The following is a 10563-nucleotide window of genomic DNA, read 5'->3' as shown; positions in this document are numbered from 1 at the left end:
TGTACCAGCTGAAAGAGCTAATCAGCCTAATCCTACTTCCTCGCTCCTGATCTATAACTTTGAAGATGATGGAAAATCAAGTGCATATCCAAGTGGCTTTTTAATGTTCCCCATTTTGTGTAAGCCTGTTGGAGTTCCTAATATGCTCTCCAATAATCCTGATTGAATCAAGGTTAGTCCACTGGCTTGATGGTAATGATAGATTAAGGGATATCTTGGGCCATGAGGTTATAGGCTACTGCTGATGGCCCACGTGTCTCATGGATGCCCAATTTTGAACTGCTACACCAATTCTGAGTCTATCCTATTTAGATCAGTGATCATTTCTGAACAGTACAGTTGAGGATACTTCAATTTGCACAAGGGGGATCATTTACAAAAGGTCTGTGGGGTAGTCACTCCAGCTCTGACTGCAGCAGTGGTAAGTGTGTGATAGTGAGGCAGAACAAATGAATGTTAAGCCTGAGTTCTGCAATTGCCGGTGGAGGAGTAACAGGTCGAGTGTTGTGTCAGCCTAATGGTGTGGAGGTACGAGGTGCAATTTTTAAACGTGCACTCACAGACCACAACCATTTTGTGTGAAGTGAAATTTGAATTCAGGTTTTAAAAAAGCTTGGAACAAAAAGCTAGGCTAACGATAATCAAGTAACTGCTGTCGATTGTTGTAAAAACTGAACTTGTTCACTAATGTCCTTTTGGGAAGGAAATCTGCCATTTTACCTGGTGTGACCTACACGTTAACACCAGACCCACAACAATGTGTTTAATTTTTAATTACCCTCTGTAGAATAATGGATGAGCAGTAAGTGCTGGTTTAGTCAATGATGTCCACATCCTATGAATGAATAAAATAAAGTCATTGAACATCTTCTGGCAGTGCAGCCCTTCCCTTGGGGGCCAGATCCTTTCTATTGACCTGTGAGACCATCTGCTTCTATTCCCTGCATTGTGTAAACCTGGAGGGACTCTGACTCCCAGCAGAAACATGACTCCATTCCTCCATTCTACCTCTTGCACTAAAGCCTCCAGCACTACATCAGTAAACCTGAAGCCTCTTATTGACCTGTAGCTGCAGTGCTCCTCTTCCTTCTTTGTGAGAAACATGTTCACAGGCACTTGCTACAGCCAGAATGTACCACCCTTTTAAGAAGTGCTGGCTAGCTTTAATTGATGCTGGCCTTGTACGACCCATCCTCTGCTGAGTGTCCCCCAGTCAGTCAGCTTTGCATTTAGCCTTGGACTTTGTGTCACAATCATGGAGACGAATGAGGCATAATGAAATTTGTGTGATACCGCATCACTTCCATCAGGTAATTCTGTCTTGCTAGTCCCCATACCTGCAAAACAGGTCAAACTCCATTCTTGCCTCAATAAACCTCTTGGACCTTTTTTTTCTATCTTTAATGCTTGATCTGACACATTTTGCCAATCAACGTTCCTTTCTTCTTTATTGTATTTTAGCAGCACACATGCACTTGAATAAGTCAAGTTTCATAATCATAGACAGACAATAAATCATGATGTAAACTCTTGGGACAGAAACAACTATGTATTCAGGCAGGAACATTTTGAATTTGAACTGCATGAGCTATTGAATATGGATCCTTCATTACCTCCTTCCAGCAGACTGCCACTGCTGGTACATGTACACATAAGCCTCAAAAGAACAAAATGCACAATGGAATTTTCAATGCACTGCACATGACCAAAGAGTTAGGGAAAATGCAAAACAAAATAAAAGCAACAATAAATAATTACTAATGAGAAATAACTAAAAACAAAAGTGTGGTGACTGGGACCAGGTGGACCTTGTTGACAATGAAATCCTTGATTGGAATTGTCAATCTGGGCCAATTAGAGTGCCAGAATTAACAGAGACAATCAGGGGATTAGTGGAGTGCATTATTTCCCCCTCCAACTCTATTTTGATTTAGTCCCTACCCTTCCCTTCACTGTTTTGATCACACAGCATTGCCCTTTGATGTGAAGGGCAGTGCTTGTCACTGGCCATTCGGGTGTTTTCCCTATTGAGAGTTGGATCAGTGTGTGAGTCTACGTGCAAGGACTCTCCTCCTAGAGAGAGAGAGAGAGAGAGAGAGAGAGAGAGAGAGAGAAAAAGAAAAAGAAAAAGAAAAAGCAAAAGCAGAGGAGGCAGAAGCAGAAGGAGGTGAGAGCTTTTGAGTCTGGGGCCTACTTTTGGAGCTGCAGCCTGGGCCTCACCCAGGTCGAAGCAGTGTTGCTGCTGAGCTGGGGCCCACTCCCACTGCTGGTCTCTGAGACCCCGCCTGGACCTGCCTCAGCTGTTGCTGCTTGGGGCCCACCTCCACTGCTGTTGCCTGGGACTTGCCTTGGGGACCCTCCCCAACAGGTCTGCCCCCCACTGCTGTGACCAAGGGCCTGCCTAGGACTTGCCAGAGGCCTGCCTCCACCACCGCTGCCTGGGACTCGCTTTGGGCCCCTCCTCATAACCTCCACCACTGCTGCTGCCTGGGACTTGCCTTGGGGACCCTCCCCAACAGGCCTGCCCCCACCGCTGCAACCAAGGGCTTGCCTAGGTCTTGCCTGAGGCCTGTCTACAACACTGAGGCCTGCCTCCACCACTGCTGCCTGGGACTCACCTTGGAGACCCTCCCCAACAGGTCTGCCCCCACCAAGGGCCTACCTGGGACTCGCCCGAGGCCTACTTCCACCACTGCTGTTGCCTGAGGCCGGTCTCCATCGTCGCTGCCTGGAACTTGCCTTGGGTGACTGGCCTTGGGCACATCCCCAGGACTTCCACCACTGGCGCTGCCAGAGGCCCACCTCCACTGCTGCTGCCTGAGGCCTACTAACATATAGCAGCAGAGTATGGCGAGCCCGAAGGTCATGGGGCCCAGCCGCACCTACGCTGGGGTAGCCGCTGCCTAAGGTTCGGCTGCTCCAACCCCAGCCGCAACCACGACCCCCTTCAGGCACTTGACCCCTAGGCGTTTAGTTAAGGCCTATCCCCACCCCAATATGTCCAATAGAGGCCTACAGCAAGGCCAGGGCTAGTGTGGTTGGCCCACTGGCCATCGTCACTGCGGCTTGGATGTACGGGAAGGCCGTCTTTTTCCTTAAGACCAAGCAGGCGGTCCACTTGGCTGTGGAGAGGAGGCTCACTGTGGGTGGGACACATTTGCCCGTCTACCCTCTGGAGGGCACGGCCCAGAGGGTAGTGATCTCTCAACGTCCCGCCCTTCATTGCCAGCGAGCTCCTTCTCCCCCACCTCACCATCTTGGGGGAGATCCAGTCAGGTATCCAACCGCTCCTGCTCGGTCTTAAGGACCCCGCCCTCTGAGACATATACTCCTTCTGACGCCAGGTGTTCATTTGCCTGGCCCGGGAGGAGGTCACAGAGGGCTCTTTCATCCTCCTCCACGAGGGCACGGCCGAGGGGGGGGGGGGGCGCGTGGTGCTTCACTTGGTGAACGTATACGCTCCCCTGGCCGGGCTGAGGCAAGCGAGCTTCTTCAGAGAAGTGTCCGCTCATCTCTCCTCCATCGACGAGAACCAGTGCGTCATCCTCAGGGGAGATTTTAACTGCGTCCTCGAGGGCAGGGACCACGGCGGTGCCCGCACGGGTTGGGCGTCGGGGAGGAGGTTGGGGGACTTGGTCAAGTCCTTCGACCTGGTGGACGTCTGGTGGAATCTCCATCCCGACTCCATCGCCTTCACCTTCGTGAGGCCTGGGGTCGGAGCGTCCAGAATCGACCGCCTGTACGTTTCGCGGGCGTACGCCTCCTGTTTTCCGAAGGCCTCCACGCGGCAGGTGTTGTGCACGGACCATCACCTGGTGTGGGCGGAACTCCTTCCGTTCGGCGCCAGGCTCGGCTCCGCGTACTGGCACTTTAACAACCTGCTGCTGGAGGACGAGCGGTTCCGGGACTCGTTTCGTCGTTTCTGGGCTGGCTGGAGAAGGAAGTGGGGAAGCTTCCCTTCCCTGAGGCTATAGTGGGACGTGGGCAAGGCTCACGTCCGTGTCTTCTGTCAGGAGTACGCGAGGGGGTCGACCAAGAGGCGGAAATCCAGGATCGGGGAGTTGGAGAGGGAGATGCTCGACTTGGAGTCATGCCTCGGTCAGCCCGCTGCGGACCCGGCCCTGCGCAGGGTGTACGAAGAGAAGAAGGCCATGCTCCAGGACCTGCAGCTCGTCAGAGCTCAGGGCGCATACGTGAGGTCGCGGATCCAGCTCCTCCAGGACCTGGACCGCGGCTCCCCCTTCTTCTACTTGTTCGAAAAGGCGTGGCACCCGTCAGCAGCTCCTTGTGCTGCTGGCCGACGACAGGTCCCTCGTCTCGGATCCGGAGGGTATCAGGGCCCACGTCCGAAACTATTACAAGGCTCTGTTCTCTCCGGATCCGTCCAGCGAGGATGCTCGCAGAGTTCTGTGGGAGGACCTGCCACAGCTCGGCCCGGAGGACGCTGGAAGGATCGACGCTCCCGTCACTTTAGAGGAGTTGACCGGCGCCCTCGACCGGCTCTCGAGGGGCAAAACCCCGGGGCTGGACGGGCTGACTGTGGAGTTCTTCAGGGCGTTTTCGGACGTCCTGGGGAGCGACTACGCACAGGTCCTGGGGGAGTGTCTAAATGCTGGAGAGCTGCCCCTTTCTTGGTGCAGGGCGGTCATCGTCCTGCTGCCAAAGAAGGGGGAACCTTCATTCTTTGAAGAACTGGCTTCCGGTCTCCCGCCCCCCCCCCCCCCCCCCCCCCCCTCAGCACGGACTACAAAATCTTCGCCAGGGTGTTGTCTTCTCACCTGGCTTCCGTGCTGGCCCACATGATTCACCCGGACCAGTCCTACACTGTCCCGGGTCGGAGGATACACGACAATGTCCACCTGGTCCGGGACCTGATCTATTTCTGTCGACTGACTGGTCTGCTGAGCGCCTTCCTATCTCTCGACCAGGAGAAGGCGTTCAACAGGGTCGATCACTAGTACCTGCTCTGGACTCTGCGGGCATTTGGGTTCGGGACGCGGTTCGTCGCCCGGATCCGACTTTTGTACGCCGCAGCAGAGTGTCTGGTTAAAGTTAACGGGTCCCTGACCGCGCCCCTTCGCTTCGGGAGAGGAGTGCGTCAAGGCTGCCCCCTGTCCGGCCAGCTGTATTCCCTGTGCGTGGAGTCTTTCCTGCGCCTCTTGCAGAGGAGGTTGTTGGGGCTGGTTCTGTGCGGCGCAGGGACAGGGGTGGTCCTCCCTGCCTACGCCGACGACATGCTCCTCACTTTCACCGACCTGGCTGACCTGGGGAGGATGCGCGAGTGCCAGGCCGTGTATTTGGCAGCGTCTTCCGCCAGGATCAACTGGGCCAAATGTTCCGGACTACTGGTCGGACCGTGGCGGGTGGACTCTCTGCCGGAGGAGTTACAGGGGTTCAGCTGGAGTACCACCCATCTCCTCTACCTGGGGGTCTACCTCAGCCCGGCTGAGGAATCCTGGCCGGCCAACTGGCAGGAGCTGGAGGCCAAAGTCTCGGCTCGCCTTGGCCGCTGGACAGGACTGCTCCGAGTGCTATCTTACAGGAGTCGAGTACTGGTCATAAACCAGCTGGTGGCCGCCATGCTGTGGTACTGGCTGGTCACTTTGGTCCCTCCTCCTGGCTTTGTTGCTGACATCCAGAGAACGTTGGTCGACTTCTGGGACAAAAAGATGCACTGGGTCGCTGCGCAGGTTCTGAGTCTCCCTATTGAGGAGGGTGGTCAGTCGCTGGTGTGCGCCTGCACCCAGGTCACGACGTTCCACCTTCAGACCTTGCGGCGATACTTTTACATCGAGCCTCCTCCTAGGTGGTGCGCCCTGGCGACGTATTTTTTTTCCGCCAGGTGCGTAGCCTCCACTACGACACGCAGCTCCCGTTCGTCGTCCGTGACAGTTTGGAGGTTGCCCTCAGGACACTGCCTGTCTTTTACCAGGACCTGATCACTGTCTGGAACATGGTCGAATCGCGCCGCGCCTACCCTCTGGCAGGAGTAGCGGCTGTCGTCAGAGAGCCGTTGCTCAAGAATCCGCACCTCCGTACTCGCGGGTTCAAGTGGCTGTCGGAGGGGAGGGCCGTGGTGGCGAGGGTGACCAGGGTCGGGGACGTGCTGGGGGCCTGGGCTGGACGCTGCCGCAGGACATAGCGCTGGCCACGTACCGGATGTCTACCGCTGCCCTGCTCGCTATCTGATGCCTTTAAAACGGTGGTGCTCAGACCCGACGTAGTGCACCAGTTGGAGGACGCTCAGGTGTGCGGTGGGATCTCGTCTGCGCTCACCCCAGCCCGGACGGAATTTCACATTGGTCCCCAAGGTCCCGTACTTCCCGCGGGAGCCTGTGTCCCACAACCTGAGCCGCCTCCGGAATTTTAATTTCGTTCCCTTCCAGGAGGGCCCCATATAGACTGCTGCTGCACACTGTCCACCTCTTCTCCCTCATCCATCGGCCGGATACGCCTTGGCGTGCCCATTTGCCACTGGGCGGTGGGGATCCCCGGTGGAGGGCTCTCTACGCGGGAGTCCTTCCTCTTTTTCTTGCGGGGATCTGGGGTGGAGGGTGCTGCACGCAGCAGTCCCCTGCAACCGCAGATTGTGGTAGTTCACAGACTCCCAGCCCAACTGCTTGTTCTGTGGCTCTGTGGACCACGTGTATATTGGGTGTGGGTGTTTGCACTCCCTTTTTTGATTTTTCTCAAAAACCTCCTCCTCTGTTTCTGGCTGCACTTCAGTCCCACGCTCCTGATCTTCGGGCACCCGGTACGGAGGAGGGAGGGCAGGTCTGAAGACCTCCTCATGGGTCTGCTCCTGGGCCTGGCCAAACTGGCCATAAACAGGTCCAGGCAGCGGGCCGTGGAGGGGGGTTGTTAGGGCCGACTACCTGCCCCTCTTCAGTGGTTACGTTAGAGCCCAGGTGTCCTTGGAGAAGGAGCACGCGGTGTCCACCAACACCCTGGAGCTGTTCAGGGAGAGGTGGGCGCCACAGGGAGTGGAGTGCATTATTTCCCCCTCCAGCTCTATTTTGATTTAGTCCCTGCCCTCCCCTTCACTGATCACACAGCATTGCCCTTTGATGTGAAGGGCACTGCTTGTCACTGGCCACGCGGTTGTTTTCCTATCTTCCTGGTGGTGGAAATTGAATAAAGATTCGTGCACTTTGTGTGTCTCTCACTGTGTCTCACACCTGCGCACACACACAACATGGGTGCTGGGGAAAACAAAAGCACTACCGCAGTTAGGTGGGAGTGTGGGGGGTTAATAAAAATAAAAGAAGAAAAATAGACTGCTGCTGCACACTGTCCACCTCTTCTTCCTCATTCACCGGCCAGACACGTCTTGGAGTACCCCTTTGCCACCGACCGGTGGAGATCCCCAGTGGAGGTCTCTCTACGCGGGAGTCCTTCCCCCTTTCTCTCGGGGATCTGGGGTGGACGGTGCTGCACGCAGCAGTCCTCTGCAACCGCAGATTGCGGTGGTTCACGGACTGCTTGTTCTGTGGCGCTCTATTTTGATTTAACCCCTGCCCTCCCCTTTACTGTTTGATCACACAGCATTGCCCTTTGGTGTGTAGGACACTGCTTGTCACTGGCTACTTGGGTGTTTCCTTTCTTCCTGGTGGTGGAAATTTGAATAAAGATTCATGCACCTGGTGTCTTTCACTGTGTCTCTCACCTGCACACACACAACATAAATAAGAAGAAAAAAAGAAAAAAAAAATCAGGGGATTCAGAATCTCCTGACTTCAGGGGCTGACTCTGACCTGGCTGGTTACAGTCAATGTTATGTGCACATGTAAATAAAGGATGACTTGGTTATGGGATATTGGCCTCTGTGCAGTTATTTCAAAAAGAGAAGGATAAGCAATGAGCAAAATCTGTTAATGAAACAAAAGTTATTCAATGTAAAACTTCATAGTCACCAATTTGTTTTTGCCACTGCAAAACCCATTTACTGCTCGAAATAAATCTAGCAATCTAAAGATGGAAATATTCATGGGGATCTATGCTCTAACAATGCTACATTGTTAGAGAAACAACATGAGACACTGAACATTAAGTTCATTCTGGCTTTCACACACCACTGTTGCCTAAACTAGTTCAGTATAGGATACAACAGCCCCAACCTACACCTATTCACAGACATCTCAAAATGTTTATGGGTGACAGCAAACTTACAGAGGTTCTTCTTTGGAAGTCCCTTTGTCTCCATTACTGAGTTGTTGAGAAGAAAGCATTGCAGCCAATCTTTTCTAAGATACCAAAATCATACTTCAGCTTAATATTTTCTGTATGTTGACTCCAAAATGATAAAATGTACATGTCTCTATCTTCTTGGTAAATAGTTACTAAAGTCGAGAAAGTGAATGTATCTGCTAATATACAGCATAAGGGCATTGTTATCAAGGCCATCATTTAGTACCCCTCGAGGTGCATTTCCAGTGTTGGGAGGCTTCGTACTTGAACCGCTGCGGTGCAGGGAGTCAAAGTGTTCCCATGGGGTTAGGTTGAGATCCGAATTTCGATCTGATGATGTCAACTTTGAAACATCTGCTCTTTACCATTCCACAGTGTTACCCATACTGCTCTTCTTGAAGAATTGCGTAGTTAACAATTCTCTCATCCATTCAGAATTAGCTAGAGTCAATGTGCAGCTATAGGTATCTTTGTCTGTTCATTGCAATTCTGCTCATTGCTGATAATCAAACTTTCATTTCATATTTGCCTGCCCAACTTATCATTTGCTGACAAAGCCTGTTCTTTCCTGATGTTTCATTTACTAGCATTTCTAACATCCTTGACGTTGTGTTCAATTAGATTGTGTAATCAATATGTTAGTCTGGTAACTGATCTGTATTCACTGTGCTTGATTGTTTAAGCCTGGTTGCTGACTTACAGCTAAAGAATTTGGGATCGATAAGAGTGAAGCTACAGTCAGTTACTGCGACAGCGTGTGTTTCTTCAACCCGAATTAGCTTTAATGTGATTGAAGAATTTAGACTGTTATTTGTAGAATGTGAACTTTTCTCACCTGTGTTGGCTGTAACACAATTCCAGCCACATTAGTTGAAAATGGTGTGGCTATTGGGCAATTTTCTTATAATACGAGATTGCACAAAATGAAACTGTCTTGTTATAACAGAATTGACTGCATCTTGTAATTGCTGATATATTAAAACATTGTAAATAAATCTGTTGCACAGCTGAAAACAGATGCCATCTCAGCATTGTCTCAGATAGAGTCATAGAGATGTACAGCATAGAAACAGACCCTTCGGTCCAATCTGTCCATGCTGACCAGATATCCCAACCCAATCTAGTCCCACCTGCCAGCCCCTGGTCCATATCCCTCCAAACCCTTCCTATTCATATACCCATCTAAATGCCTGTTAAATGTTGTAATTGTACCAGCCTCCATCACTTCCTCTGTTAGCTCATTCCATACATGTACCACCCTCTGTGTGAAAAAGTTGACCCTTAGGTCTCTTTATATCTTTCCCCTCTCACCTTAAAACTATGCCCTCTAGTTCTGGACTCCCTGACCCCAGGGAAAAGACTTTGTCTATTTATCCTATCCATGCCCCTCAAATTTTGTAAACCTCTATAAGATCACCCCTCAGCCTTCAACGCCCCAGGGAAAACAGCCCCAGCCTGTTCAGCCTCTCCCTGTAGCTCAAATCCTCCAACCCTGGCAACATCCTTGTAAATCTTTTCTGAACCCTTTCCACTTTCACAACATCTTTCCAGTAGGAAGGGGACCAGAACTGTACGCAATATTCCAACAGTGGCCTAACCAATGCCCTGTACAGCCGCAACATGACCTCCCAACTCCTGGACTCAATACTCTGACCAATAAAGGAAAGCATTCCAAACGCCTTCTTCACTATCCTATCTACCTGCGACTCCACTTTCAAGGAGCTATGAACCTGCACTCCAAGGTCTCCTTGTTCAGCAACACTCCCTAGGACCTTACCATTAAATGCATAAGTCCTGCTAAGATTTGCTTTCCCAAAATGCAGCACCTCGCATTTATCTGAATTAAACTCCATCTGTCACTTCTCAGTCCATTGGCCCATCTGGTCCAGATCCTGTTGTAAGCTGAGGTAACCCTCTTTGCTGTCCACTTCACCTCCAATTTTGGTGTCATTCGCAAACTTACTAACTATATCTCTTATGCTCGCATCCAAATCATTTATGTAAATTACAAAAAGTAGAGGACCCAGCACCAATCCTTGTGGCACTCCACTGGTCACAGGCCTCCAGTCTGAAAAACAACCCTCCACCACCCTTGAGCCAGTTCTTCTACCCTTGAGCCAGTTCTGTGTCCAAATGCCTAGTTCTCTCTGTATTCCATGAGATCTAACCTTGCTAATCAGTTTCCCATGGGGAACCTTGTAGAACACCTTACTGAAGTCCATATAGATCACATCTACTGCTCTGCCATCATCAATTTTCTTTGTTACTTCTTCAAAAAACTATACAATAAAAAATACAACAAACTTCGAAACCCACCAACCTTTTTTAGTTTTTGAATCAATTTCTTTACATTAGTTAGAAGTCCTTGAGATTTTG

Source organism: Chiloscyllium punctatum, chromosome 22, assembly GCF_047496795.1.
Source record: "Chiloscyllium punctatum isolate Juve2018m chromosome 22, sChiPun1.3, whole genome shotgun sequence".
Taxonomy (NCBI): Eukaryota; Metazoa; Chordata; class Chondrichthyes; order Orectolobiformes; family Hemiscylliidae; genus Chiloscyllium; species Chiloscyllium punctatum.
This window is presented reverse-complemented; position numbering follows the sequence as displayed.